The 25,085-nt window shown below is 43.4% G+C and overlaps 1 long non-coding RNA gene across 1 annotated transcript; it reads left to right on the top strand.

Annotated features, from left to right (window-relative positions):
- The first annotated feature begins 4,989 nt into the window (after positions 1-4,989).
- On the top strand, positions 4,990-13,627 carry LOC115946212 (uncharacterized). The gene is made up of 3 exons (XR_004080318.2): positions 4,990-5,061; positions 6,935-7,080; positions 11,056-13,627. It is a non-coding gene; the product is annotated as an uncharacterized lncRNA (long non-coding RNA).
- The last annotated feature ends 11,458 nt before the right edge of the window (positions 13,628-25,085 follow it).

Here is a 25,085-nt window from a genome sequence, read left to right as displayed (position 1 = left end):
GTTCCTTTTTTATGTATATATAAATGTTTAGATTGCAACATTCTCCCCTCTCTGGAGATTCTGCATCTGCATTCACGGGAACAGCAATCTCACTAACACGTTTTCATGGATACTGCTTTCACTGTGCCTTGCTTACCAGGCCAGCAGGCTCTTCAGCCCTTGGTGAACACTTTCTGGATCATACAACATCACTACAACAGAAACAACGGTTACATTTATGGAGTCTGCAAAGCAAAGGAACACTTCTTCACCCAGCTGCCTAGAAAAGCCATTGTGTCCTTATATAGAAATTGGGAGAAAGAAGGCAGAAAGGAAGGGGTGGCCAGGATTTTAGTGGAAAAAAACAGTATTTTCTTCATCAGGTTCATGCAGTCTGTTGAATTTTGCATTAATCTATTAAAGGCTATTACTTCTGGTTATAACAGGGTGCATTGATTGATAGATTGATTTTAGATGTGAACTAATACAGCTACACTCTTGGTATCCCAAGGCAGAGCTAACATTGTGGAAGATATTCTTTGTGGGATAATACGGAGCCTTTTAGTAAGACTGTTCCTATTCTTAAAGGCACATTTTCTCATGTATACTCATTACTATACTCACTTTGTTCCAGTCTCACGTCCCCCAAATCGTAGGTCTCTTCTGGAGCCTGTTATATGCAGCTATTGCTACGTCGGGCCTTTGTTCCCCACAAGAAAGCAGTTGGGCTTTGCCATGAATCAGATCAGCCATTCCACATATGACTCTTTTGGTGCTAACAAAGAGGTTGTTTTCTCAGACAACAGATCACAACCTCATTTTCCCTTTTTCAAGAGATTTTCCCAACTAATAATACTGAACTAGGAACAGAAAATTGTGTGGGATTATCAAGGATTTTTAATTCATTAATTTGGATACATTTTATGTGCAGAATCACCACGTGTTCAAGCCAAGGCTGAGCTAGAACCACACAAATATTACACACCACCTTGTTAATGCCAGCAAAGCCCTTTTTATTGCATAATTCTGCAGCCTGTCTGTAGTTTTTATTTCATTAATTTTCATCCTGATAATTGGAAGCAGCTTCTCTCCTTGCTTTTTTAAGGTTTAATGAGCTACATAACTTCATGCCTCCCACTGAGGGGCTGTAGGTCACTTTGCACTCTGGAGAACTGCAACACCTTCCCCTGCTTCTCTTTTCTTCTCCAGCAACAGAAGACAATGGTTATTGTCTTCCAGCTGAGGTGCATGTGCATTTGTGTATGTATCAAACATGCAGGTATGATCTTCTCTGCACAGAAACACTGCGATAGGAAAGATTCCTCTTAGCAATGGTGGTGGGACATGATCCTTCAACAGTGCTGGAAGACCTGGGATTGCTTTGAGAGGTTGAACAATTAAACATGAACACTAATAATACAAGATAAGAAAAGGCAAGAGGAACCATGCAGCACATGGCTTACGGTTACCAGGGGACATGAGATGCTCCCTGTCCCTGTGTACCTCCTCATGACAACCCTCCTCAAACTCCCTCCTCAACTCTTCCTCTTCTCCAAGTGCCAAAATCTCCAGGCAGCCTGGAGATGCTGGGAACTTTGAAGTCAAGTCTACAATCATAAAGGAAACAGAATTAAGAGCTGGCAGTCATGCCCCTTTGGTTGGATGCTAACTCGATAATGAATTATTCTGCACACACTGGGGGAGTTATTACAGTCACTCTTGGAAGAATCTAATGGAAGAAGAAATTTGTCTTACATTTTTAAATCCTCAGATACATTCCTTACACTGCTTCAAGTTCCAGTGCCAAGAACTAAGAAACTGCATTTTTTTAACCACCTTTGATAAAACTTCTACTCGCCAAAGCCTTTATCATTGATTACAAAGAAAGTCGAAGACTGGCTGGTCTAGAAAATTCTGGGAACAGAAACATCATTTTTTAGGTAAGGACAGTTTCTGTATATGGAAAACCACAGTACTGGATCTCTTACAGCTTCTAGAGATAATGATCAACCAACCTGGATATTACATGGGCCCTCTTAGAGAGTAGGTGGCCCAAAACACCCCAGATAATCTGTCAGCTAAGTAGGATTCTGCTTTTCCACAGTCCTTCGAGAATCAAAAGAGAAAGGTGGCTACTAGTTCGACCAACACAAACCAGAGCTATCAAAACACTAGGGGCACATGTAGAGGCTGGCAACCGCACCATCTGAAATCCAATTACCTTAAAACCTTTTTCCAAGATGTTTTTTTCCTAGCAATCCCAAAACGCCAGAGATAAATGGAGATACTAACAAAATAAATCACACAAGTCCTCATATTAGGTATGTAAGAAGGCATCCCAAGTCGTTCTGGTTTGCTCAGCTTGTCTTTAATGTGTTTACAATGCAAATTAAAAAGCAGTCATAGCTTTGCTAGCTTTTAAGGGTGAAATACTCTGCACAAGGGAAAGACCATTCACACCAGGAGTCTCGCTCCTAAAAAGCACGTTTATGAAGCAAAGTGCTAAGTGACCTAGAAAAGCACACAACAAACAAGAGTCTTGTCTATACAGGAGCTTTGCATTGTACTCTGGCCCATAGCTGTGTATGGATCACATTGAATAGGAAGCTATTTACTTATTTCGGTACATAATTCCACCTAAGATGAGTCAACAGCCAGTGTAAATAGGAGCTTTATTGCCATTTGTCACCTGAAAGAACTGCCTCAAAAGCTGTCAGCTGAATCTGGAAGGCAAATGGTGCCCTGTACATGGAAATGAAAGCCCCTGTGTTTTCTGCCTGCTCAGCTCATGCAGAGTTGTCATCTTTTTACATCAAGCCCAAAATTGATCTGCCCTCGGGGCACTTTCTGCTCCACATTGTGGGGGGTCCCATTGCACAAGCCTGTTGGTGCCATGAGCACTGCAGCCTGACGTGTCTCTGTGGCTGATACAGAGACACTCACCTCAAATGTGCTTGGTTTGGGAACGCTTTCAAAGCATATCTTCCCCCTCTGCCTCCTGCCCTCCACACACTGGCCTCACATGAGCTGTTTCTGGACATGAGATGGGGATGATTCTGGCTGGAGCCCTGAGCACATCCCAAAAAGCCATGGAGCTTATAAGGTGGATTCTTGTCCAAGAAATCTATTAGGTGACGTGTGGCATCCCTGCCTTCTCCCACGGATGTTGAGTTTGAGGGCTCTCTGCTGGTGACCTGCTGTCACTCTGTTGTCACCACCTGGTCCCAGGGAGCCACTTGAAGCAGCAAGACATGTACAAGGAAGTGATGCCACAGGTTTATCCCCCTTCATTTGCCTTAAAATTCTAACTGATTATTAGAAGTGATCATCAGAAGAGGACACCCAGTTAAGCTTTTATGGTATCTGCAGGAAAATAAATGTGATAAAGGGAGAGGATGACTTTAGGAATTCACTGGAATTGGAGAAGCTGCATATTTACAACTGCATCACGGAATGAACAGTAGCGATGTTTGAGGAATCTCCACACCCTTGTTTAATTTAGTTTTGATATTTATATAAAAAAAGAAGAATAAAATCCCAACCCACAAGCTCAGTGTTTTTGGATTAATAACAAATACTTGTCAGCAAACAGTGCATTAGCTGGCTCTTGGCAGTTCATCAAAACACATCATGGAATTGAGCTGCTCGTGTTTACAAAGAAAGGGAAGGGCAGGACATGCTGTATAACGGGTAGCAACTCATTCTCCAACCCATACAAATGGGCTAAAAGGCTCAGAGAAACTATTGCGTGAATAGGAAAGAGGAAATATTTTTTTGGTTAGTCAAAATGGTTTATGCGCTGTGATTAATGAGACATCCACCCGCTTATTTGTGTTAACAATAGCAGCATCCATCAAGCAGCGTGCAGGTCTCTAATTCAGGCTACTGGAGCAGGCTGCTCCAAAGCCATCTCCTCCCAATGAAGTTGTGTCACAAGGGAGGGCCCCGGCCCGTTTGCAAATGAGAAAATAGGCTGAAACCACCCTTACAGCAAGATGCAGAGATTGTTACTAAAGACAATCAGTCCATAGGACTTCCTACCAACTGTATCATTCATCTGCAGGGTTGAACCACGCTGTGCCGGACAAGCAGGATCTACCCATGGCCATCATCCCACCCATCCCCAGTCTGTGTGCTGAAACCACGTCATCAGTGCAGAGACACCTCCGAAATAGGAACCGCAGCATCCATGATGCCCTGAAGCTCCCAGGGCTAGGCAGGGACTGGGTGTGTTTTGTTGGATGACAGCATTCAATTCCATTGCCTAAATCTCTCATGCATCTGTTGAGGATGTAGACCTGCCTGACTTGTCCATGTTGGAAACACAACTTCTAAAGTTACCAGCTGCCTGGTGGTTTGGGTATATGAGAGAGCCAGGACCCCAGCCCTGACACCAGCTCCTTGCCTGGCCTTGGGCAAATTATGCAGTCTCTCTTCATCCATTTTCTGTCCTAATAGTGTTTGCTTACCCATCTCATAAGTACAGAGTTTGTTGGTTTAGATTGTAGAACCCTTTGAAGTTGTAAGTCTCTGTGAAAATGTCAAGTGTCACTATTATTTTATATTTGGTTGGTATTTTGGATTGAATGAGAGCCTTAGTGCACGTAAATTGAATGCATATTAGGAGATTTCAATTTAAAACATCAGCCAGTTATTGTAGCCTGAAACATCTTGCTCAACTTAAGATAACTATATACTTAAAGCAGAAAAGACTGTCAGAAGCCAAAGATGAAAGAGGTTAGAATAACATCATTCAACGCAAAGGTGAGGAGGCAAACACGGGTAAACCTGAAGATCAGGCATGTAGCGAGCTGGGAAAGCTTCCTCATAGTGAGTCAAATGTTTTATTAGCTTTACCCAGCAATAACAGCCCAGTGCACGGGTCTGTGCCATTAATCTGTGCACACAAAAACCATGGAGCAGGGCAGGAGGAAAGGTGCTGGGGGTGTTGCCCTGAGGCGGGGAGGGCAGTTCTGCAGGAAACCTGCATTCCTGGAAAGGCAGGTTGGGCTGGGACATGCCTGTGCTGTTGCTGTGCCCACTTCTTTGGACCCCAAACGTTTGTTAAACGTCTTTCCTTTGGTAAGTGCTGGGGGACATTTGCTTTGGAAATGCTTGGTTCTTGACATGCGTGTGTGGTGGTGATGGGAAATGGAAATACTGCAGGGAAACTGGATGTGGCCATAATTTTACTGCCAAAAGAAGGAGAAGACATGGAATGGCTTGCAGCATTTCAACTTACTCTTGAAATCTAAATACCTTGCGGATAACGCTCCTCCCAACAGATCTCTGAATATTACTGTTACTTGTCCCTTCCTGAATTGGTACCTCAAAGAGTCTTATTGGGTTTTAAATTTATGTTATATTTAAGAGTGAGGTATTTGTGTTGTCCAGGAAGCTACAGTGGCATTTGGAGGGGAGAAGAGCTGTATTTTCTGTTGCATCTAACCTAGACCAAAACTTCAGTTTCCCAGTTATTTATTTCTATTTTTCATTTCCTACTGGCTTGAAAATTAATGAATCTTTAGATAACAATTTATGGCATACCACCTGAAACGGACTTTAGGGCACCATGAAATGTCCATCTTGCTCTATTCAAATAGTTGGTGGCCAGATACTTCTTGGCAAGATCTTCTCATCACAGGAGCAAGTTTGCTCTTGCCCTATTCCATCCTAGAGTATACTTGTCTGGAGAGAGACATGGTTTGAATAGCAACAGCGAAGGATTCAGCAGAGGCTCTGGACATGGAGTGATGTGCAGTGTTAGAGTTTTACATGATACTTTGGCTCCCTTTAAGCACCAAAGGGAAAAATTCCCTCTGAAAACATTTTTTCCCAACTCATTATCCAGCCAAAACAAAACCCACGGTGCCCTTTGTCAGGACACGGCTTGCAGTGAGCAGGCATCTAAAGGAAACCTCTGAAAGGAAATGGGAGGCAGAGGGAAAAGCAGGACCAGCTTAGAGGGATGCAAAGGGGAGATCTGGACTGTGATTAAACTGAAGCATGCAGCTTATTTCTGCTGCTCTCCACAACTGTCCTCCACCTCTCCTGCACTTGAAGGCTTCAAGACACAGGTTCTGAGTGGCATGAAAGGCTGACCAGTCTTTAAGGTACGGGACAGCTTCTCTGCCAGCAGCGTTATGGTGTTTCAAAGCGATGAAGCTGTTGAAGGAGCAAGTCAATGCACGAGCATCTTTACAGAAAGCTCTCCCCCGCCTTTGGCTCACATCCTCTGGAATGGATTTTCAAGCAGTAGCTTTTATTCCACTCCCTCCCAGCTCTGACTTGTGTCTGAAAGAGTTTTCTCCTTTGGCCTCCTTTCTGTTTGCAGGCATGGCTGAGCCATGGCTTTGGATGCACAGCAATGGTTTTGATCTAAAATTCAAACACAGGGTACTTTGCTGGGGGGCATTCTTGCTGCGAAGAGCATAGGGAAATAACTGAACCTTCTTTATTCTGAACCATATGAGCTGGCATGCAAATTTAATCCCTGTTCTCCGATGCACCTCTCCAAAGTGGGTTGGCTGCAAAGCAATTGCGTTTCTTGATGGAAATCAGGACTTGACCTTTGGTTCCAGTCCAAAGCGATGCCAAGTTGGGTTGGCACTTTGCAAGGGAAATATAAGGACAGAGGAAAATGCTGGAGCCTAAATCCCCTTATCTCTGGGAAATTACATTGGCGGGTGGCTTGTATGGGCTGTTGTGCAGGAAGAATGACAGTCCTTGATTTTTCTGGCTTTGGCAGGAAAATACATCCTGGATTTGAAAAACCTCTCTAGCAAAGGGTTGGGTTTTTTTAAAATGAACATGTTCATGCAAAAACAATTGCAATTTGATGAAACAGAATTTTCCAACCACCCCCCCCCAAACCCTTATTTTATTGGATAGTTTCCACCTGTGCTTTGCGTTTGGGATTAAGGCAGGGTTTCTCCTCTCTGCTTTTGTAATCCAGGGAGTCAGTCAGCAACTGAAGACAAATTTGCAGAGCAATTCCCAGCTGACCTGCAAGCAGTTTTCATTTCAAATTCCATCAACTCCTGACAATGCTCCTCTGCTCAGCAAGGAAAACCAGGATTGTTTGGACCAGCAGTTCCGCAGGTAGGCAGCTGTATGGCTGCAAAAGGAACAAAAATAGAAGGGGTCACATTTACAGCTGCTTAAGAGCATTGGCTTTTAGGAGAAAGAGGATAACTGGATGTCACCAGCAAAGAAAGAATCACCATGGGAAGACATATGGGTTTTATCCAACAGTTGCAAAAATTAATAGTTACAACCATGCCTTTTATTGGGGTTTTGTTCTATGGGGGCATTTAGCACTTGACTTTACTACTGAGATTGTGGCAACGGGTTTCAACTTATCCACAAAACAATGCTTCTCTAAAATATGCAAAAAAGAAGGAGGGGAGCAAAAAGAGACAGTTTTTATTCTCATTCTGATTATCTGGGGAAAAAAAGAGACTCATTTTCTTGTTGAACCAGAAGCAGGGATTTCAATTCTTTGAAGTCAGTAACGTTCAACAGAAAGTTGGATGCAAATGAAAAATGCCTGATTCAAGTGGAAAACCTATCGCCTTCTGCTTGCAGAAGGGCCAGCATAAGTTTATCATCAGGTACAATTTTTGCTGAGAAGAGAAAGATGGAGAAACAAAAGCCGTACTGAGCTTTTAAATAATAATTAATAATGCACGGCAAAGCTGTGCAAGGAGATAGTCTTTAGCCAGATCACTTAATACTCACTGAAACTCTCCCTGCCCCCAGTTTGGTTTAACCTCACTGTAGCATTGGTAACAGTTCTGACCCCAGCACTTTTTCTGGTGATAAATTGTCACTTTCATTGTCTTGAAATCGATTTCTGTCTATGCTTTTCACCCAGACATTCCAGCTTTTTCCTTGTGTGACAGTTTGTATCACCTCCAAAGACAGGAATGAGACGGGATGCCCATGCTCCAGGCATATGTCATATAAACACAACAGTCACTTCTGCTTGTTTTCATAAAAACACAAATTGACCCTTTTGCTGCTCATTCAGTGTCCTATATTTAAGGAAGCGTTCTCAGTTACAGAATTTGGCTGTCATCCCTTTTCTGCATAAAAGACAAATATGTTTTTATCACTGTTGAAGTGTTAAGTTGTTAAGTTCCTTAATATTTCCTCTTGCTCAATGAGATTTCATCTGAAATGTCACGGTATTTGCAACTCAGAAGATAAGTGCTTTCCAAAAGCAGCTCTGCAGTGGGACTACCAAAGCTAAGCAGGGTCTGGCTCAATTGTCTGGGCAAAGGAACAGTATCCACGGCTTCTCCTGAGCTGTAGGTCTGGATCTGGCCTCACTTCCTTCGAGGATAAATCACTTTAGATCTGGCTCTTTTTTGTAGTCTGTAAAACTCAGGTTGTATTTGCTTGTACCAACCTCACAACACACATGATGGAAAGAAGAAATAAAGTGAGGATGGGATATAAACACCTCAAATACTTGGAGGAAAACTGTGGTCACTGAAAAGGAGGACACCATAAAGCTGGGTGGAGGAGCCAGACCAGAGCCATATAAAACTTTATGTTTTGGGGCTCAGTTTGCATTGAAATCAGTGTGTGCACAGGGGCTTCTGCAGCCTGGGAAACACTGCTGTTGATCTAATGAACCACACACAGGGAGGGGTTTCAGCTCACAGATGCACAAATGCAGACTGTGCTGTCTTTATCCTGAAGAACCTCATCATCAGATGCTGCAGGAAAAAATTCTCATTTCAGGAGTGAGGGAATTATTGTATAGGAATGCACAATGGCAGTCATCTGGCCATGCACATGACTCAGGGAAGGCTCGCCAGGGAAGGATCAGGAACACCCATTTGGGTGAGCAGATCCAAAACTCTCCATGACCTCATGAAATTAGATACATTCAAGGAATACTTTTCCCCAGCACCTGGAAATTCAGGTAAACCAGATGTCTCCAAATTCATGGAGAACACTGGAAGTTTTCCTCCAAATCCTATAGTGTATAATCCCATACAGAAGCTCGGAATTGCCCTTTCAAATCTAAGTGTTCCAGGCTATGTTCTAGTGGGGGAAGAAATGAGGTTCCCACTTGTGGTTGCAAAATTACATTATATACATTTCCAGGCTCAGAATTGCTTTTTGCATTCCCTGTTACCATCTTCTCCACTAAATTTTCCTTCACGTCCCTGGAGTCGTGCTCCTCCCAGACCCTTTGTTTTGCTTCTTATACAGTTTTGTTCAGCCCTGTAATAAAATGGCATCCTTTTTGATCACATAGCTGGGATATTTTGTGGGAGGAAAGACTGGGGACAAGCAGTTTGTGATCATTTTAGCGGGACATGGCAGTGACAACAAAGCAGGACAGCTGATACAAATCATCCATTTTATAAGTTCTAATGCAGATAATGCAAGGAAAAGAAACACGTAACAGGAACCAGACATCTCAGTGGGGCTGCTACACACCATCCATGGTGATTTCAGCTCCTTCAAACGTTTCACATATTCCTCATTAGGTTTAAGGCAGAGTCTGGGGGGAAGGAGGGCTTCTTATCCAGCATCTGAAGGGCAGTTGGCTGTTAGCAGAACAGTTTGGGGGAAGGAAACTGGCATCTCCTCATTGGAAGATGGGGAAGGATTGGGTTTTTGTGGGGAATTCATTCCTGGCATAGCAGAACAGGAGATTCAGGGTGGTAAAAATCAGCCACTGCTCCTGGGCTGCGCTGTGCAGTGATCTGGTGCGATTGCTGTGTTCGCATGAGACAACAAGCGACTTCAAACTGGAATGCAAACCTGGGGCTGAATTTGGTTGGGATTTCAACCACCTCTGAATATTGACCTGTATTGAGGGATACCTGCAACTGCTGCTTGCATTTGGGAAGGGAATAAATAAGGGAGACTGACAGACATCTCTGTATTAGCACATACGCCTGGATTGTCCCAGGATATGTTGAAGCTGCTTCCCCCGGCTTCACAGGGCTGGACTGGAGGCATCAGAGAGCGCCCAGGAGACAACTAGTCCCCTGTACATGCAGGTGGGGTGTCCACAGCCAGCTGAAGGCAGCCAGTTTGTCGTATCCCCACAAAGCTCCAGGCACACAAAAAGTTCTCACACACAGAGGAAAAATGTCCTTACACACCCTCGGTTAAAGGGAGCTGTTTGAAACACCACTGTGAAGCATTTGTTTTCTTTTAAACTTGTTTTTCTTCCTTCCAAAGGTCACCTTAAGTGGGTCCCAGGTTCATTTCTCCAGGTTGTTTTTTGAGTCGGTATTGACTGATTGCCAAATCTCAGCCCTGCTGATTGCCAGTTTATAGCACACTGATAAAGCTGGCTTAAGCCATTTGTGCTCCCCCACCCCAAAAATGTCCCCAGTCATTCCCGACCTTCTCCATCTGCCATCTCCTGTGTCCCATTCCAGCTCACTGCCTGTATCTACTCTATCCCTGGCTCTCCATGCAGTGATGTCCCCAGCTGGACACACCACGATGATACAGCCCAAGGATGAAGGTAGCTCTTGTCCCCATCATGGGTGCTGTCACCACCACAGCCATGCAGCAGACACCAGGCTGGAGGTGGCACCCATTGCCTCCCCACAGAGCAGCTCTTGTCCTCTGACAGCTCTTGGAGCTAATATTTCACCAAATAACAATTTCTAAGGAGGGGAAATATGTTAAAAGGGTGAGGAAATCCTGCAGGCTGTGTTTCTGCATTTTTTAGGTGAAACATGTCCATGTTTCCTTTTATTATTATTATTATTTATTATTATTATTATTATTATTATTATTTAGCCATATTTTTTAACTATTGCAGATGGTTTTAAAATGAACTGAATAAATATTCAGTTTCATCTCAGCCAGGACAAGTTATTCTGAATCAGTGAAAGCTGAATCTCTGAGAGGGAAGGAGTTTATTTCCCTTGAAAATTAAAAGCTTTCCATTTCTGGGCAGTCTACATTATATGGGTTTTGCCACTGAAGAAAATAAAAGCAATTTTTTCCTTTTCCAAGGAAAACATATGATTTTCCTCATTCTGAAGTCAAAATATGTTTAATTTGTGCTCTTTTCCTCCTTCATTTTAGGAAAACAAAGCCAGGGCTTTGGGTGGTTCAATTGAACGTCCTGGGGAAGACGCATTACTGCCCCGAAAGATTAAATGGGATATTATGAAGACATCGTCTTTCAAGTGAGATATAAAATCACAACACGAGCTAATTGTTGGCAGAGGGATTTTGTGCTTGTCTTTTTGCAGCAGTCAGGGTATCAGTTAGAGGGTTGTAGCCAGATTTCACCTCCTTTCTACCCGCAGAGATTTCAGGCTATGTACATAAAGAAATGCTTCATTTTCTATAGTGTTGTTTCAGGCGGCATCAGCTACCAGCAGCTGCTGGCCCTGATTTTTGTCTGTGCTCTGTATTTTTCTGTAGTCATTTTGTTGAGTTTATGCAAAGATTTGGAGCAAAATCCTGGCCCAAGTGAGATCGCTGCTAAAGTTTCCATGGGCTTCACTAAAGGCAGGATTTCTCTCAGAGGATTAAAGCAGAAGGATGTAAAACTGCTACTAGTGAGAGAAAACTGAAGGGTGATTTCCTCATCCGGCATCGACATCTTCTGAAAGGTGCTCTGAGCACATTGCAGTTTCCTCACTATTTATGCGTGATTCGCAGCTATTTGGCAGCTCTGTTTGGGCACTTCTTGCAGGGATTTGAGAGCAAAAGCCATTTTGGTTCATTTCATTAAGCACCTCAATTCAGGGATTTACTTCTAATCCTCCAACGAAAATATCACTGGGAACAGAGTTTCTCCTGCGATGTTTGTGTTCATAAACTGATGAAAGCCGTCACTTGCCAGGAACATCCACTATTATTTACTTACAGTTTTCTATTTCCACAGACTTTTTAGCAGTGCTTCCGTCCCTCGCAGCCTGCCTGGGTCTGGCCACAGGAGGGATTCAAACTGCACATTCGGTTCAAAATCAGAAAGGAGTTGCTCAAGCCTAAATAAAAGCATGCATCCTGCAGCTTAGGGAGGGGGAAAGTTATTTGCTTGTTAAGGTGATTGTAGTAATTATTATTGAACAGCTTTTACTCCCCGTTCATATGCATAAACATCAGCCATGGGTAAGAAAGAGATGCTTGATTAATGTGGGGTGGTTTGGGGCCTACCCCCAGGTAGGTAACAGCGCAAGATGGCATTTCTCATTGCACACAGTTTAAATCGGGGGATGCTCAGCCAGATTCCCCACCAAAACTGGACTTTCCCAAGTGCTCCTTTTGAAAACTTCCGTGAAATGAAAAAGGGAAAATGCCCCCTTTGTCCACCAGGTGGCACGGGAATCCCCTCTGGAAACAGCCTGGAATATTAATGCAGCTAATACCTTTGTCGCAGGGACCGAGGCTCCCACCAGCAGCCACGGGCGAAAATCACCACTCTTCAGAGCACAGCCAGAATGACAGGGGTAAGGTGAGGATGCCAGGGACCCATAGAAGAGGAATGCAAGGACAGGGAGCAGTGATGGGATACGGAAATCAGGAACAATGATGGGGTGCAGAGATGGGGGCGGTGATGCCTGGTTCACCGTTCGTGGCCACACGGAGATGGAGCAATGTGCGAAATAAGGAAGGGTTGATACAAACAAAGCATTCATGGCTAAGGAGAGGGAATTGTGCAATCTTCCTGGGACATAAGGCGCTGCTGTGGTTAAACTCAGCTGGAGGGAACAGCTAACAGAGGAGAGAAGGTTTCTGGGAAGAGCAGGAGGCTGCTGCCGGTAGCAAAATATGGATGCACAATCAAAGACAGAGAAGGAAGAGAGGAGAGGGTGGACGTCCCTGGAAACATGAGTAAGGACAGGGAAGAAAACACGCACATCCCAAGCTCAGCCATGGGGGCTGCACACTGTGGATCCAGCTGCAGCCAGCTGCTGGGCTGCCCAGGCTCTGCTCAGCTAAGCTCAGCTCTGCAGCCCTTGCCCTGGGCTGAGCATGGAGAGTTTTAGCAAGGCAATCAGAGGGTTTCTGCATCTTCGATTATCTCAGTTAAAGCATCTGAGTAGGAAAACACAGTGCAGGAGCAGAGGGTGAGGTGCAAAAGAGGCAAAAGCACTGATTTCTGTACAGACCAAGGGGAATTAAATATGTAAAAAGGTAACTTGCCTTTCAGACTCAGGCACTTTCTGGGCACTGAGAGCAGGACAGCCCATGGCCATCCCTTCCCATCCCACGGGCCAGAGCCTGGCATTGCTGGGGCAACCAGACCTCCATCCACAACTGACGCCCCAGCAAAGCCCCTGGCAGGTGCCAGTGGGCAAGAAGAGCTTGAGGGCAGCATTTTGGGAACATGTAGGGTCCCCCCAGGTAACCCCAGGTTATGGAAGAGGTGCCTGGAATGAAGGGAGAGCTTAGGAGAGGGCGGAAGCAGAGAGGCAGCAACCAGCCTGGTGACAGCAGCAGCATTCAGGCAAAAAAGCATTTAGGGATAAAATATAAGCCTGATGTGCACAAATGAAACCGGCCTGACATTGCTGGGGGAAACATCAGTCCTGCATGTGCCACCCCCCTTAGGAGCAACTGAGCTGGTGCCCATCTGCACTGCACAGGGGATGCAGAAGAAAAACATCAACGGAGTAAACCAGTAGGAACCCAGCGAATTCAAAGCCATTTCTGCCATTGTATTGAGATATGTTTATATGTCAGTTCTTTATTAAATATAAGCAGTTTTCTTCTTGTATACATTTGTACATCTTCAGTGCAATCTGCTTTGCATCAGACATTGATGTATTGGTGTAGGGTCTGAAATGTTAGCTCTCGGGTAGTATAAATAGCACACTGATATTAAATCTGCTTTCCAAAATAGTTACATTACAATAAATTTGAAGGACTTGAAGGTTTTTAATCACCTCTACTCAGTTATTCAGGGGTAAGCCAAAAAAGCAATCATTTCACTGACAAACCCCCCTGAAATAGGCACAACAGAAAATTCTTATGCACAATAATTGCTTTCTCTACAAATATTTATGCTAAGGCTAAGAAAACAGTTTGGAATGTTACAAATATCTTTCTTCTTTTTTTCCCAGCATTTAAAATATTGATCCAAAGAAACCCAATTGAGTCTGTTCCTTCTTTCTTTTCCTTTCTTTTCCTTTTTTATCCATTTCAAGGAATCCTAAGTGATAGAGCTGGGGGGGGAGATGCTGCCGGGGATGAGGCGAGTCCGGCTCATGGTGCTTTGTTGGACCCCAGCCGTCAGCAGCAGCTCCCTCTATTGCTTTTGCCAGGATTGCAATACTGTAAAAGCGGGAGATACGTTGGCTGTGGAAGAGCAATGGAAGCTGGTTTGGGTTTTTTTTGTTTGCTTCCATTGGAGTATTGAAAAACGAAATTGAATGGAATTCAGATGGGTTGGAAAGATGCACAGACCCATGGAGGGGATGCTGCAGGAGGGCAAGAGAGGGAGCGACAAAAAGAGGCAGGATGCTTGTGATGCTGTGTCTGCAAGAGGAAGGAGGTGAAATAATGCACAAGCCACAAAATTAAGAATGGGAAAGCAGCAGGGTCTGACAAGGATGGTTTTGTGACTGCAGCAAAAGGCTAGGGCAGACTTCTTAACTAACCTCTTCCAAGTTGCCTTAGGCCCTGCAAAGATTTAATATATTATTGAACTTAACTCACTTAATAGCCATGTTGGACTCAATGGAGCTATTCATGTGAGTAAAGCATCAGTCTTAGCAGATCTGCTTCCTAATCTCTAAAGGAGGGAGAGCACTACCTCAGGAGAGTGCTGTGAGAGCAATTAATGCAGGGGCAAGGCTGAGCCTAGCATTGCTAATGTACCTTTAACAGCACCTACAATCAAGCTCAGTGCCACTGTATTGCAGCCATCCCGGCAGGAATCACCCTGAGCTGTCACCCAAAACATTATTATTTTAAGCATTAAATTTTCTGTTTGCTCTTTAAAGTAAGAAAATGTGCCTTCAATATACAGGGTGCTTGAGCAACAGAAACGTATAATGTAATTGCACGTTGTCATAAGTCCTCTCACTGTCATTGTTTGACTGTCTAAATTCAAAGGAATGCAAAAGCAGAAGGAAAAGGCTGTAGAAAAGGCAAGAAGCTCATTCAGAGCTGAATTGAATGTGCCACTTATTCTTTTTTGAATAAAATATAACTCCTAATTAAATATGAGTGAGGGAGATGAAAGTTATCCGCAAACACAGATCCCAGGTTTCCACTTATGGCAATTGGTTCTATTTAAAGTCAATTAATCAAAAGCTTTGGTTTTAATTAAATTAAGTGTGAGTCCGTCTCTATTTCCCAACAAGATGAAAAATACAGAACATAGCTGCACACAAATTGCCTTTTCCCAAAGAGAGCTTCAGCATCTCGCAATATGTCCTGGATGAGAGCAGTCGGATCCAGACTGGGCACAGCTAATTGGTACCCTGGAGGGTTTTTACTCTTGGCATTTGAGAAATAATGAGAATCAAAACCATTAGTAGGCAGGGAAAAAGGGTGATAGAAATGCTAGCCTGCTCTTTTCTGTCATCTTCATATTATGTTATCTCCGGGCAAGTATTCCCAGTAATTTTCCTTTCCAAGTCTAGTAACTCTCGTTTAAATCACAGACTCTTGACAAATCAACTCTTAATCAAACAAAGTTTGTAAATATTACTCAGGCAGATAACTGGTGTATGGAAATTATCAAAGAAGGAACTGGAGCTATTCTGTTCTTGATAGATCCTATCCTGTTTACTAGAGTAGGCTCGGGCAGACATCACCCTAAATGGAAGGATGAGAAATGTGCTTCTTTTTCCTTTTTTTCCTTCTTTTTGGTGGCAAGTATTTAACACTTTTTTTGCATCTTCATTAAAAAAAAAAAAGAAGAAGAGAAAAATCAAATGCACGTGTGAATTTCTTCAGCCTTGGAGATGGGTGGCTGCTTAGTGTCATGCTGGAAAGCAATCTGGAAGTCAGAATTGTACTACTGTGGTTATCATCAAAACTAATCAAACGCTGGTATCCTAAAGTGTGAAACCCTTTCAGCAGGCAAATCAAAAAATGCACCATTTCTCAGAACCGAGGCAGACCAAACAAGAAATTACAAACACATGTCTGGAAGCGGCTCCAGCTCCACGCATCTCGGCAAGAAAACCGGGATGGTCCTGAAACGTGGGACACCATCTTCCCTGCCCTGTGTACACAGTCCATCCCTCAGACCTAAACAGCGTTTCCTCCAAGACCACTAAGTGGGTCATGCTAATCCTAATAGAAACAAAACAACCTGAAGTAAAGGCCTTGGAGGGAAACATCAGGGAAAGCAGGCTGAATGCGCAGCACCCGTGTTGACCAAAGCAAAGGGTTCGAGGCACCATCCCCTTTTTTGTCTCTATTTAAACATCACTTCAGATTTTCAGCAGGATTTGGGGGTTTGGCATTTTTCTGGGAATATGTGTGTTAACTAACATAGGGGGAAAAAATTGTCCTGGACCTAGAAAAATGTAAAGGTGAAAGTAGGTAGAAAATACTGCCTGGTTGTGATTTTGCTGAGGGAGGAATAAGCTGTGCTGTGTTGCTTGGATAGTTTTCATTGATATGAAGCTCTGCATCCCATTCTGTGAACAGGCAACAGAGCCATGTGTACACAAACTGAGAGGTGGAAGATTTCCAGGGCTCATCCTCAAATTTAGCAAGAAATAAGTTAATTATAAGGGGTGCTGCTAACCTTGTGCTCACCTTCACCATATAAAAGAACAACCTGGTGTACGTTTTCTGCCTAGGCAATTAATAACCTCAGCAAGACAACCAAAAGAAATATTTCCAATTACCATGGCTTCATTGCACACACACAATTTAGTTTTACTTCAGGTAGGAGAATCCATCCTACTCAACTCCAAGTGGTTATCATTTGTAAACGGTATGTGAGATGCAGAGAGTAAATGAATAGGTCTGCAGAAAGTGATGGAGTCAGGGGAAACTGCATAATTAGAAGTTTGGTACCCCATAGCTCCCTGCCAGCAGGCAGAGATAGATGTCCCCAAGGAAATCAAGCTCTGATGCAATGAAATGTTATGAAGGAAAACACTACCCCAGACTATTGGTCATTTGCCTAAACTCCTTCCTAAGGCCAAGCAAACAGCAGCTGTGGGCCCTGTGCTCCATGCAGGCATTGAAGGTCGAAGCAATTTCCCTGCTCACCTTCCTAGTGATAACCAGTGGGCTGGTATCCATTTTGACATCCAAATGGGAGAACTGGCACCACTAAGCTGTGAGGGGATGGATGTGCTCCGGGATGCCAGGCAGCAGCCATAGCAGGGTCACACGAAACAGCCACATCTGCTTGCATTTCATCGCTGAAATGGTAAAGTTTGACTTCAGCTTGACCTTGCAATTCACAAGCTCCAGGAAAAAAAAAAAAAAAAAAGAAAAGAAAAAGAAAAAAAAGTAACAGAAAGCAGCTAAAAAGCAGGAGCTAAACCAGGCTGTAACCTCATGGAACAGGATGAATTAAAACCAAATGAGCTACATTTCAATATAAGCAGCATCTGGCGTGATTTTGCTGAGGATGCTGCAATATTTGATCTATTTCTTTTCATAATAGAAAATCCCTGAATCAACCTGTTTACACCAATGCTGCCTGAACGTTTCAGGACTCATACACTGTGCCCATCAACACCTTTGCCTCCACGCCAGCCCCCCGAGTATTCAGGCCCTTTTTCCAGCACATCACTATTTAGACAAGAGATCATTAAGTGTCATCATGTGTGTCAGTGGCAGGGTAAAAGAGAAGCCTTTGGCTCTGCTCCAGTCCCAGTGATATATGCATTTCTCACTATGTCTTGGCCCCTGAAAACACATTGCAGATTCAAAGCATGTACTGAAATGAGGCAATGTTTTCACTTCTGTCAGAAAATGCTCGTCAGCTGGTAAGCATGTACTGGGTATGTGTATTTACAAAACCAGACTGGAAAAGTGATGTCTGAGAGCCCCTCTCCCCTACTTTCTGCAGTATCCCAAGGGAACAGACAGCTATTTTTTTGCCATCTCCGCTTTGTTAAACTATAGTGGTAGTGTTTTATTTCTGGCTTAGGTAGTGTTTGCTATAGAAAGTCTATTACTGATGCTAAATTATCCAGTTCTTGCCTAAAGTGCTACAAATATGCTTTTAGGATCTTCTTATCATCATCTCTGGATCTTCCCTGCAATCTCACATTGCCATCTCTGACTGCTTTTCTTCATTTGCCAGCAAAATGTCCCCTAAAGCCACTGGCAGCCTGGCCCATGGCAGAGACACCAGCCCACCAGACCTCCCTCCTTTCACTGTGCCAGTGTTTAACGTATGGGTGAGGTACTGGCCCTGACAAGGGGCATGAGAGAAGGATTTCTGCTGGACCAGGATGCCACCTACTGCTCTTTAACTTCATTTGGGTGCTCCCACATTAAAAGACAGGATTAGGAATCCCTTCCTCACACCTTCGAGAAGAGCAGCCCAGGGATGGGTACAAGGACATGTTGCTGGGTTGTGAAGAAGGATCAGGGCAGAAGTTCAGAACAAGGGGAAATACCAGACCATTGACCTGCACCCTTTCACGCTGTGATCTCAGGGATCCTTTTCTTCCTTACCCAAATATTTGCATGACCCTCTAAAGACATTTCCTTAAGGTGAACTGTCTCCTGCTGGAGATGCAGAAGCCAGTGGTGGCTTCCCATCCATCGCAGATCACTGGTTAGAGGCACACAGTAGACACGATGCTCTGGCACAGCAACCAGCTCAGCCCAAGCAGTGACCTCAGCCCAGACACGGTTAATTCTCTCCCCTCTTGCCCTGACTTGCACTGCCTGAACTTTTGTTCATTGGGCTGATGATCTGTGTCATCCTTTATGCAAACAAGCATAAATTGACTAATTAATCTCTGGGGTAACGCCACTGAATTCAGTGGAGTGGCAGTCAAAGTGAAACAGGACTAACATCTTTAATCTACCCTTTGTTCCTGTAGCACAGCCTCTGCCTTGTCCACAAGTCAAAGTAGACCTCTAATTATATGGATTTGGCTCTTAATCTTTTCTGGTCTCGGGAGATTCCAGTTGCTGAAAATCATGTATTTCACTTGGAAACTGAGGGGGATCTGTACAACATCACCAAAACACCTTGTTGGAAAGCCAGTGACGCTTTGGACCTGTACACCAAAACTAGTGCTGGAGACTGAGTGGCTCAGCATTAACCACTGTGTCACTGGGAAGCCTAAATTCCTGCAGCTTTGCTCCCATTTATAGCCCTCAGCCACAGCAAAATGCCACATTTGGACCTTTCTGCATCATTTCAAACTTAACTTATTGCCCAAACCCGTCTTCCAGGGCAAGACAGTGAGTGCTTCCTGCAACACAGAACCAGACAGGTGAAAATGGGAAGTGTCACCATGAATTTAGGTGGCTTCAAGTGGAAATACATGCCTTTTAAATCACAGTCAGAGTCTTCTCCATCACAAGCTTTGCTGCTTTTTCCTTCCCTTATCCCATAACTTTCTTCACAGCTACGTGCAGCTGAAGGGTTTCTGACAGTTATTGTCAAAGACTAAACAATAGATGAGAGCCATGGCTGCGGAGCTGAAGGAGAAAGAGGGGTTGCAGTTGACAGCTGTCCATAAAAATGGTAACGTACAAATCGTATAATATAAACTAAAGAGAGAGCAAAAGTACCACCGGAAGAAAAGAAAAATGAGCTTGTTAGAACAGTCTGTATTATAGCTGTTTCCCTTGACAGTTTTCTGTACCCTAATACGCTCAACAAATTGGCAACCTGTCCTTATATATTTGCATCAGGATTCCCTTAAGGGAAATGTCTATATTATTCTGTTTTGGATAAAGGAAGCAGTTTGATATGACAGGTAGGTCAAGTGTTTCTTTAATAAAGCATATGGGTAGGAAGAAAGAAATGGGCTATTGTCAATGACTTGACAAATAGGTAGATATGCTCCCCTTGAGTATAACCAGGGAAAGCTACTAGATAAATCGCCCTTGTTATTTTGATTTAACCACTTGGTTGCTGAATATATTTTTTCCCAGAGAACAGTGTCCTCTCTCATAATAAAACATTTTTATAGTAAATATAAAGGACATATATAACTCTTAAATGTCATATTGATTATATTATTTTTATTTTATTATGTATATTTATTATGATTGACCCTGATTTATATTCATCATTAATATTTATACTGAAAGGTAGGATTTATAAATACCAAAGATTATTTTACAGATTGTGTAGCTTGATATTAGCTCAGTTTGGATTTTAGTTGTGTGGAACAAGTCTGCAGCAAAGTTTCAAAACAATTCCTGTATCATGTGGATGTGTGTAATCCTTATATGTGATACAGGAGTATATTCACACAGCCACTTCAGCAAAATTTGCTGGTTTAGTTCAGGTAGCATCTGCCCCAGGAACCTACACGCTGTTGCCCATCCCTTTCCCTTCCAAGGAACCAGGAACAAGGAGCCTCCTTCTCCCTGCATGGACAAGGGGCTGAATTCCCCCTTAGACCACATCCTTTGCACCCACACAAACAGGCTGCAAAACCTAATACTGCTGATTTGACAGCTGCTGTCCAAACCCAGCCAGCATGGGTTACTTACTTCCCAGTGAAAACCAGCCCTGGAACAGGAAATTACCCCAATTCTCCTTAAAGATGATGGGATTTACCTAAGAAAGCCACTTCTGAAGGCTGGGGAGAAGTTTTTCCTGAGGTGAACTTGGAAATCCTTCAGCAATGAAGCTATCATTAGAGAAGTTAACACGTAGAAATGGCCAAAAAGCCTCCAAGCCTCTTTGGTTGGTGAAGCAAGGATGCTTCAATAGCCAGGTGCAGCCTGGTCATGGTGCTTTTGGATGCTATCAGGAGGGGACAGATCCACTGCTGAGCGTGTCATTCGCAGCCTGGTGATTTTAGATGTATGCTCTGATTGTGCCAGATTTCCAAATAGAGATAACACAAAACCACTTTGTGCTATTTCTGAGTTATCTTCCAACATTCTTTTCTTTTTTTCCAGCATTATATTTTCCCAGTAGCATCAGTATGTATATTATTAATGAGTTATATATTGATAATAGATAATAGTTACATATTAATAAGGTAACACATTAATAACATAATGTGTTATATAAAAACATATATTGTGAAATACATTGGTTTGTATTCATTAACTATGTTATTAATTATATTATTGTATTCAGAATAATAAAATACAAATTTCTGTGGGTACATAAATAGATATTTAGACATTATAAAAATATCATCACTTTTGCTATTATTTTATCCTTGCCTTTCAAATAGACTGAAAGTGATTTTCCAGCTGCAGACATTTATGCACAGAAAAAAAGCTGCTACTCCCTGAAATCAGTGTAAACTGTGGCTTTCCTTATCTGCCTGAAAGCACATTTTCTCCTATTTATAACTGGGCATTCCTATACTGATGACTCAAACAAGAAGAAGGCCAGAGCTTTGTATTATCTATTTTATTCTTCATATATGTAGAAAGCAGAATTTCTGTCTCTGCTTTGGGGAAGTCACTCCTTTTCACCATACATGGTAGCACACAGAGCTTGGCAGACCGTGTTGTGTTTTCCATATTAAGCCATATACAAGGGTAGCAAACAGAGAGCTGTTGACTATGCCCGTGGCAAAAAATCAGAGGCGGATGAAAAGCCATGGTGGGATGTCTCCTACGTTGGACATATTCAAGGCCCGCCTGGATAAGTTCCTGTGTGACATACTCTAGGTTACCCTGCTCTTGCAGGGGGGTTGGACTAGATGATCTTTCGAGGTCCCTTCCAACCCTTGGGATTCTGGGATTCTGTGATTCTGTGATAAACAATTATGTCTTGCCCTTCCTCTTTTCACAGCAGCCCAAAAAGAAGGCTTGATGGATATTGAAGCCAAGAGAAAAACAGCATCATTAAGCAGAAAAGAAGCAAGCAACACTGCACAAGTTTTTAGCAATTATTACATTCATGTTTGTTAGATGTAAATTAAAACTCATGCTAAATGCAGACACAAAACTATGCTTTTCAAGGGGGTTTTGCATTTTAGATGCCATGGGGTCATTATGCAGTAAAGCTTCTAGATGCCTTTTGGAGGCTATGTGCCTTTATTAATGTTATTAACGTTGTCCCTTCTTCTATCATGACTGCCTATAATGCCCAGGAGCCATGGAAAATACATGGGCTTCCCACAATAATTCCTTGAGAAAGAAGAAATCAATGGGGAAGCAAACAGGTCTCCTCCAAGCATGACATGGAGAGGGCAAACCCAGACATAACCACACAAGGCATCAACATGCCCTAAGACCTGCCAAGGTCCCCTCTCATGTACCTCTATCTTCTCTATGCATGGAACAGCCAGCTCATCCCACCAGGTTGTAGGATGAGGATGGGGACAGAGATGGAGCTGGCCTACAGGATGCTGTGCCCATATCTGGCTCCTGAGCTTCCACCCATGCCCTGCCTTATCCAGCCCTGATTTCCCAATTTACTTTTCAACAATGCACGTACTATTCTTCAGAGAAACAAAAGGCGGTGAAAGGAGCCGAGCCTCGGTTTTGTGCAGAGCAAAAAAGCAAGAATTTGGGGTTTTTTGCTAATGGTCCCTGGAGACCGAAGGCCGCAGGCTACAAATCTGGGAAGAGTCTGGGTCTTTTAATTGATGTAAATGTTAAAATGAAAGGAAAATTTCCTGCATACCTTGCCAAGGAAGCAAACCATGCTTCAGTTAAATGTTTCTGTTTAAACTTGCAGGTGCTTCTGGTGATACTTCACATATTTTTGCATTTGGTGCTCATGTTTCACTTTGTTTTGTTTCTCACAAACAAGGAGGTTTGCTTCAGATCACCCAGAGCAGTCTGGATCCCTGTCACTTAGTTTTGCTCATTCACCAGGGCAAAGTTAATGTGTTTGAGTTGCTCAGTCTAGAGGTTTAAAAAAAAAGAACTTATTTTAGAATAGCATATTTCCTTTATTATTCCCTTTATTGAAAACACTTCAATTTCATTTGTATGTCACAAAATTCATTCTTTTGACCACTTTTCCCTTCCCAACCTAAGTTTCAGCTTAAACCAAGTTGACATGTTCCCTTTAATGTGTTTTTAAAATATGCTTAATGGTGCTGAAAGCAAAAGAAGCTCAAGTATAATTCCAAAAGCCTGAGCCCACCAGAAGCCTAATGCAAACATTACTATAAAAACTCTGTGATGGTTAGAGATTCCAGGGAATCTGTTCGCTAACAGAGTCAGAAACGTTATCTGCGTGAGGAAAATGCGTTCTGTTGCTTGGCATCTCGATGGCTGTTCTGTTTCTCTTTTTTCTGCACCCAGAAAATCTGTTTCCAATGTTTCTGCCACAGAGAATATGGAACAGCAGGAGCAGAAGTTGATGGAAGAGGGGGGGATAACGTGATTGTTATTCAGCTCACATCTCTCGCAGGCACACTCCCTCTGCCCAGATTTCTCCTGAGAAACAGGCTGAATAAAGAGCAACTCCAATACAAAGGGCGGGAGAGAGGAAGAATATTTCTCCTATCCACATGGGACAGGTATGAGAATTGTCCAGCAAACCTCAATCAATAGCACTCACCTTTCCCCAGCTCACCTTTGCCCATCGGAGGAGGATTATTGCAGGCTGGGAAGGGCAGAGGGCAGCCGGAACTGAGGGCTTGTGCCCATCATGCCAGACCCCCTCACCTCCCTGCACTGATGAGGACTGGCGTTTTTAGGGTGTTTTTCACTTGGCCATATCTTTCCCCACTCAAAGGACATGTCCCCAACATGCGCTGTAAGCACCCACCTGCCCTGAGCCGGAAGGAGCAGCGCATCCCTGGGCTGAGCATCCAGGACAGCACCAAAAAGCCTGTTTGGAAACCACAGTAGATTGCTCCAGTCCTCACTGACAGAACATCTATGAGTGGCTGTGTCTGTGATAGTTTTCAGGAGGAGAGCTCCCTAATTCACCTTGGCACCAGCCTTGCTATAGAGGGACAAAAATCTAGCTGGGACTCCAGTGGTGTCCTGTACTCTGCTCCAGAAGAGCACACATCCCAAATGTTGCCTTGAAATGTTTGCCATTCATTGTGAAGGTACTGCTGTAACTTCCAAAAGAGGCAAAAGCAGAGGTTTCTTGGGATATTTTTCTCTTCCCACCTCAGCAGGGCAGGAGTGTGCTTCATTTCATCTCCAACCAAAACCCTTCCTGTCAGGAATGGACCTTGGGTGTTCTTACAGTGCCATTCCTTTAAGGGAAGGAGAGCCAAAACTAAAATAACCTTCCTGGAGATATGCCGTCAGCACAGAAATAACACAGGACTTCTCTCCCCTACCAGCCACAAAAGAAGGATTGGATTCAATGTCAGTGGGCTCCCTCCTGCATGCCTTGTGGTGAGAAGCCCATGGAAAACCTGACTGTAGTGCCTCTGCCTTTCTTCCATTAGGGGAAACACCACATTTACATTTCATTGCAGGCACAGGCTGCCATACACAGCAATGTGCCACCTTAGCACTCCTCAAGATAAACCTGAGCAGAAGCCTGTCTGTTGGGTTGTCCTGACCCAACAGGTTTTCACGAGGAGGAATGATGTCAAAACACTGGTGCTGTCTCTTCATGTATGACAGCTGTAAAACACCCTCGCGGTGCCGTTAATCCTTGTTAGGGATGCCCCATTTCCAAACAAAATGTGGCTTGAGTTGCAATGGGAGCAGTGCTCTTCACAGCAGCCCTGATTACAGGATGGGAGCCTCATTTTTAGGGTCATTTGGAGCAACCTGTCCGGCGTCCCATCCAAATCATCCTTCAGCATCCACCTCCGCTTCCCATACTGGATCTGAATTCTTTGCCATCACACTGCCTCAAGTCTAGCACAAAATCCCAAGCTTTCTTGTTCCACTTGGTTTGTAAAAATTCAGAACTAACAATTACATTAAACCATTTTTGCTGGGTTTTTTTGCCTGCCCTTCAGATAGGAAATGATCTTTGTTAGAAAAGATATTCTTTCTCTCGAAAACTGTGCTCAGCTGCATAAATTCATTCACAAGAATATTCACTGCTACTGAATTAGCAGCAAAATAAGAAAGGAAAA

Source organism: Melopsittacus undulatus, chromosome 10 (genome assembly GCF_012275295.1).
Source record: "Melopsittacus undulatus isolate bMelUnd1 chromosome 10, bMelUnd1.mat.Z, whole genome shotgun sequence".
Classification (NCBI taxonomy): Eukaryota; Metazoa; Chordata; class Aves; order Psittaciformes; family Psittaculidae; genus Melopsittacus; species Melopsittacus undulatus.
The sequence above is the reverse complement of the archived record's forward strand: the minus strand, read 5'-3'. Positions and strand labels throughout refer to the sequence as shown.